The sequence below is a fragment of the Atractosteus spatula genome, unplaced genomic scaffold (assembly GCF_055471065.1).
Source record: "Atractosteus spatula isolate fAtrSpa1 unplaced genomic scaffold, fAtrSpa1.hap1 Scaffold_57, whole genome shotgun sequence".
NCBI classification, from domain to species: Eukaryota; Metazoa; Chordata; class Actinopteri; order Semionotiformes; family Lepisosteidae; genus Atractosteus; species Atractosteus spatula.
The window spans coordinates 126,574-132,507 of NW_028296887.1; the positions used below are offsets into that span (position 1 = coordinate 126,574).

The following is a 5,934-nucleotide window of genomic DNA, read 5'->3' on the forward strand; positions in this document are numbered from 1 at the left end:
GTGCTACCGTTGCACCATGGGGTACTTAATTTAAAAAAATAGAAAAAAAATCAGTGTTCCTGGATCTGTAATTGAGAACAACACCTGCACAAGAGCTGCAGAGGAAGAATAAAATGTGGTCTGGGAAGAAGAGACTCTCTTCGGAAGAGCGGCGCTCTTCACAGATTTTTTTTTTTGTGAAGCTGATTTGTCTCCTTTGGGGAATTCAAAGGCGCTGACAGTTGTGACCTCGTGGCGCAACGGTAGCGCGTCTGATTCCAGATCAGAAAGCTGCGTGTCAGCTATTGGTTTTTCAGGTTCTGCTGGTCCTGAACACGGAATTCACACCATGCAGTTGAGTTCTATCTGTACACCACATAGATAATCTAAACAAAATAGAGCAGTACAGGACACGCAGTGTGGCGCTCACACAGCGAATAGCCTTGAACACAAGAGAAAAGGCACCGTTCACATCTGCTAAACATCACGTCCAACTTTAGAGACAGCTGCATCAGAGAATGGAATCCCGGAAGTTTCAGATAACTTTTTTTAATACAGGTTCAAGCAAACCTGAAAGTTAATGAGTTTCCGGACACTTTTGTTTTATTAAAAAGTGTCTGAAGCCTGAAAATGTAATTTGAAAAAAAAAACGCTATTGTACATTAGCAGGTGCTTTTTGTAACGATTTGCTATTTCATGCTGGAAAACAAAGGAAACAGACCCATCGTTTGCTTTCAGGTGCGGTTCATTACATAATAGACATCTATTACTGAGGAGCTTGAATATAATTTACACGAGCCAGGTAGAAGTCGAACCTACAATCTTATGATCCGAAATCTGACGCGTTATTTATTAAACCGTTGGCATTTCACATAGCCTGAATTCCCCCATAGTGTGCTCAGCGCCGCTACTAGTAATGCACCGCTCCGTCTAAAATTTCAAAGTGAGAAACATGTGTTTTCTGATTTTTATGAGTTTTAAAATATAATCTCTTTAAATATGACAAGGGGTTTATGTTTCGCACTGAAATTCCGATTGATTGAGAATTCAAAGAAAGATTGTTTTCTTCCACAACACCGTATAATTATCACATCCACCAGGCTCTCCAACCTCTCCAGACCTTGCTGGGTGAGCAATTGCTCCGATAAATTAGGTCACGTATCATGTTAAATCATTTCTTCTCAACACATTTCCTGGTGCACGTTTTCTCTATGAAAAAAAGTACATTTTTCCCTTGCACGATTTTTCGTTTTTATCAAAGCGTACAGAAAGAAAAAAAAGAAGAAATAGTGTCGCAAAAGAACTCTGTCGCCCTTGAGAGATGTCAAACGCATTGGACATGAAAAATGCCAGATTAAAGCCAGTTCTCTTCGTTTCTCAGTGTCGGGGCTGCTATGTAAAAGAGGCAATTTGCTCTGAGAGCAAGTTCAGCGCTTACTGAACGCAGATGTCTCAGAGCGGTGTGTCCAAGTGGCTGTAAAAGGTGATGGTTCTCCTGTCACCGTAGCTTAGTTGGTTAAAGCGCCTCTTTATTAAACAAAAAAAAACGAAATTCAAATCCCAGCCGTGTATTTCTTCCTTTCTTGTAGTACAGAACGTACCATTTTGGGCACTCACAAAGGGCTTGATTTCGTTAAATGCATGTGTTCATTTCCTTTCTGGAAAACTTATTTTTGATGAAATTCACACAGCTTGCGGAAAATGAAATCCAATTCTTGGTTATCAGTGCAGAAGAAATATTACCGGCTGGCAAAATAAACGGTAAGAGATTTTTTTTTAACCGGAAATTTGTGATTCGAGAGCAGAACCTACAAGTCAGTCTCTGTGGCGCAATCGGTTAGCGCGTTCGGCTGTTAACCGAAAGGTTGGTGGTTCGAATCCACTCAGGGACGAATTTCTTCGGCGATGTAAAGTCGATTGGATTTCTCAGCGAAACCACAGCCATTTTAATATTTGCAACAAATGCGAGTGTTAAACACGTGTCAGGATCACCAGGAAATGTCCAATAATGCCCAACATCTTAACTCCGCAGAAAACCATATTCACCCAAGAAAAATGATCGTCGAATCGTCATTTATACTCCAGTTGAATCCTCTGCTGAAATATTTTAAAAATACAATGCAGGTTTGTTTGAGAACTTGACAAGCATTGTTACGATAGCACTGTGCAGTTGGATTTTGATATTTTGACATATTTACCTTGATTTTAAACATAAATACTATACAGTCTATTGTAATTTTAAAATATGTTAGCTGAGGATGCAAAGGGGTGAAAGGGAAAGGTCAGAGGGTATAGTAACAACAAGGTTAGGATTGGTGGAGGTGGTAGGGGTGTTGATGGTTTTTCTCTGTAGAGGATGATTGAATGTTTTATCCTTCTCTGAAGTGAGAAACTGGAAGAGTTGGGAGTTGAGAGATCTGATCAGGTTATATATAAAAGGAAGTTGATGTGGAGCTGTTAGCAGTAAAAAATACTTAATGTCTTTGATGTTGTCATCAAAGATAAACTGTAGTCAGCAAAGATAAAAAGAAAATTATCTTTGCTTACTGCCCTGTCTTTCTCACACCTGAAGAAGGCTCCACAGCCGAAATGTTGTGATTCTTTTCTTCTCTTTTCAGCATGGAATAATCCTGTTCACAATGTCACAACTCAGAAATGCAACAGTGAAGTGTTGTAATTACAAATGTACATACTGTTGGTGACATTGAGATGTTTTGGTAATGAGGAAGGAGGGACATGCAATGTTCACAGGATCAAATTTAAAAAACAATACAGTAAAATTTATTGTACTTCGGGATTATGAGAGCCTGTTACATTGTGTCTCACACCTCAGTGTCAGAATTTTGAGACGTTTTTATAACCAGGGGGAAAACACTTTAACCAAATCAGCCAAGGTGCTGTCAGAGTATTAACATCATGTCTGCGTCGGTGATTACAGCTGACTATCGCTGGAGGACAGTTCACTGTGAACAAGTCAGCCTGCATAATGAGGGGGAAGAGACTGACCTCTGTGATGCACTATAGAGTTACACTAACCTTCAATCAACTGTTCTATTCTGCATTCTACCCTAGTGGTAAATATTGGTTTCTGTGCGTGTAATATTCCTTTTTTTGTCAAATATTTTCAAGCACAGAGTTTGCTGTTGAAAATAAGCCTTGTGGTCCTCAATGTTGTGATCCTTTTCCCCCAGTGTCACCCAAATTGATACATTGTGCTTTGGCAATTCTTCAGGCTGTATTGTTTAGAGGAGCTCAGTTGAATTAGTTTGCGTAGATAAAGTATTTCTTTTCCCTTTGCAATGTTGTGGTAGCCAAAATGTAAATGTAGTGGCTCTCTGAAGGCACCAGTTCTGTAGGGTTTGGGCATTTACTGTGACAATTATTAATTGTAGCAGTAAATCACAAAGTTGATTCTTTTGATGGCTTTAGAATCCAACCATGCGACATAACTCAAACAACGCACACACACAGGTACTAATACACGAGGATACATTTATTAATACATAAAATATGCATATAAACCTAACAGATCTTATCGAGAGGGTTATCAGAATACAAAAGGTATATATTCAATCAGTTACGAAGTGTTACACATCAAGAGGACATACGTTCAGTATATCATTCATTTAGACCGTTTCGTAAATGAACTTGGTTATAACTTCTACATTAGATACTCAAAACAAGTACATAACTCTTAGGAATTAAATTGATATCAACTGGTTTGGATAACAATTGAATTCTCGAGCAGTAATGCAGTGAAGTTGAATACTCATCCAATCTTTGGGGATTCAGATCTCCTGCGGGCTCAAAGAAACAGTTGCAGGCTGTTGCTGTCCAATCTGCGCTCTCTGGCTCCGTGCCAGGCTGTGCTGTGCGGCTTGCGACGGTGCGCTGCTGATGCTCACTGACCGGCTAGTTAGTGTTGGCTTTAACTAGCAAAGTTTGCGCACAGGAGAAAAGATGACTGTGGGTCCCAGCAAGTCAGGAAGAGGACTGGTTCGTTCCTGATGAAGAGCTAGTTCTGAATAGTGATTCAGCTGTCCACAGTTCCGACCTGTTCACGAGGCTTGCTGCTGGTGCTAACCTCGGGTGGATCCTCTGGTTACTCTCTGGCAACCTCCGCTCTAGACTCTTAGAACAAAGCAAAGTTCTGGCACTCGGACACACTGGCCATTCTGTGGTTGTCCGGGCTGAGTCTCAGGATGGTCAGGAGGCTCGCTGCAAGAATGTCCTGCCCTTGGGAGCCTTCTGCTCCTGGGCCGTCCTGCCCTGGAATTCTCCTTTGAATTCCCTTTAGAATAGTCCACAGAATCCTCCTGAATCTTACTGAATCTCCCAGGCTCTCTGTGTTGCCTGTTTTTACCTGGAGGAACTTCAGCTCGTTGATTGGCTGAAAGTTCCATGGGCATCAGAGTCCCATTGGTTGATCAAGGTGAGATATGAGTCACTTACTCCTGACACTTAGGAATGCAGTCCAGATGTCCATCTGGCACTCCCTAGACAGATAGGCGCCAATGGATGACCATTGATCATGATAGCCAGGCTTAGCTAAGTGCATCCCCCTTTGGGAGCTGTCCTAGGAAACCTTAAATCACCCTGCACTAATGGTCTCTCTGTGGCTGCACCACAGAGATGAACAGAGAAATGGGGCCTCATTTGGGAAGCTCAGAAACACTTAATTCTGCCTTATTATTAAGCCTCGCCGCTACACCTTTAATCCTTTAAAACATATTACATTTTCAATACATTGTACTGTATCTTTCTTCCTACTAATTGTCATCATTTTTTTCTGGCTTGATCTTGTAATCAGAGATTTCAGAATATTCCTTAAAAACTAGTAAAAGAAGAGGGACAGATTCGTGCACACTAAAAAATATGAAAGGGTAGCAGGACACAGTAACCACTAAACATCTTATAGATTATGAATGTGCCTGAATTTTTTCAGTGATTTAGAGGGTTCTGCCATTTTAGATGTTATGCTGTTCCTGTGTGATGTATCAAATGTGTTATTTAAATCTCCAGTCATTACTATATCAGTCTGAATATAGATTGCAATTCATCCAAAAATGCCAAGTTTCCCACTGGTGATACACACAAGGAAATTAATGTACATTTCCCCCCCAAATCAACCAATTTAAAATCAACTACCTCCCTCCTCATCTGCAGGTGGAGAGAGAGATGTCAGAAGAAATACAGGTTTAAAAGTCAGGAGCAATGATAGTCCTATTTTAAAATTATGCTAAAATACTCACAATATATTTAAAAAGTTCTGTAAAATGCAAAAATAATTAAAAAAAATATTAAAATAAGGTTAAAAGAAATGATACACAGTTATAAAGCTCAGGAATGATCAATTTGAAGTTACAATCCACTTACAATATGCCAAAAATGGCAATAATATGTAAAACAGGTATATAATTTTTTTTTAAAAAGTTAAAAATAAATACTAAATACTTTTAAAATTCAGGAATGTGATTGGTCAGATGCTTACGATGAGTGTTGCTGGTGTTTCGTGTGATTTAGCGAATTGAAACAAAATATTCAATTTAAAAACGGCAAGAGCTCGTATGAAAAAAAAGTTCGTAATGTAAGTATCTTTGTTGTAAGAACTGCGCCAGAACTTGTGTATTCATATACATCAGAAAAGTACCTGAACTTGACTGGTTTATATTCAGTTATGTGCATTGGGAACAAAAGGGAAACTTACATGGATATTATTAGGTTTTAGGAATCAGAAAATGTATTTTTACACGTTTATGCCTAAGAGCAGAAATAACTTCCTGCTTTCAGCGATTTTATTGTTTCTGCTTGTAACCTCGAACAGAAAAACCCAGTACTGACTCACAGAAACGCCCCGGAGTTTCGGTGTTTCTGGGATTTAAGAGGGATGTATGAAGACAGTAAAGGGGAGTTTTTTTTCCCTCGCTGTAGAGTATGAAGGCGGTGTGACGAGTC

At 39.6% G+C, this 5,934-nt stretch overlaps 1 non-coding gene across 1 annotated transcript; it reads left to right on the forward strand.

Moving 5' to 3' along the window:
• The first annotated feature begins 1,797 nt into the window (after positions 1 to 1,797).
• trnan-guu (transfer RNA asparagine (anticodon GUU)) lies at positions 1,798 to 1,871 on the forward strand. The gene has a single exon. It is a non-coding gene; the product is annotated as a tRNA-Asn (tRNA).
• The last annotated feature ends 4,063 nt before the right edge of the window (positions 1,872 to 5,934 follow it).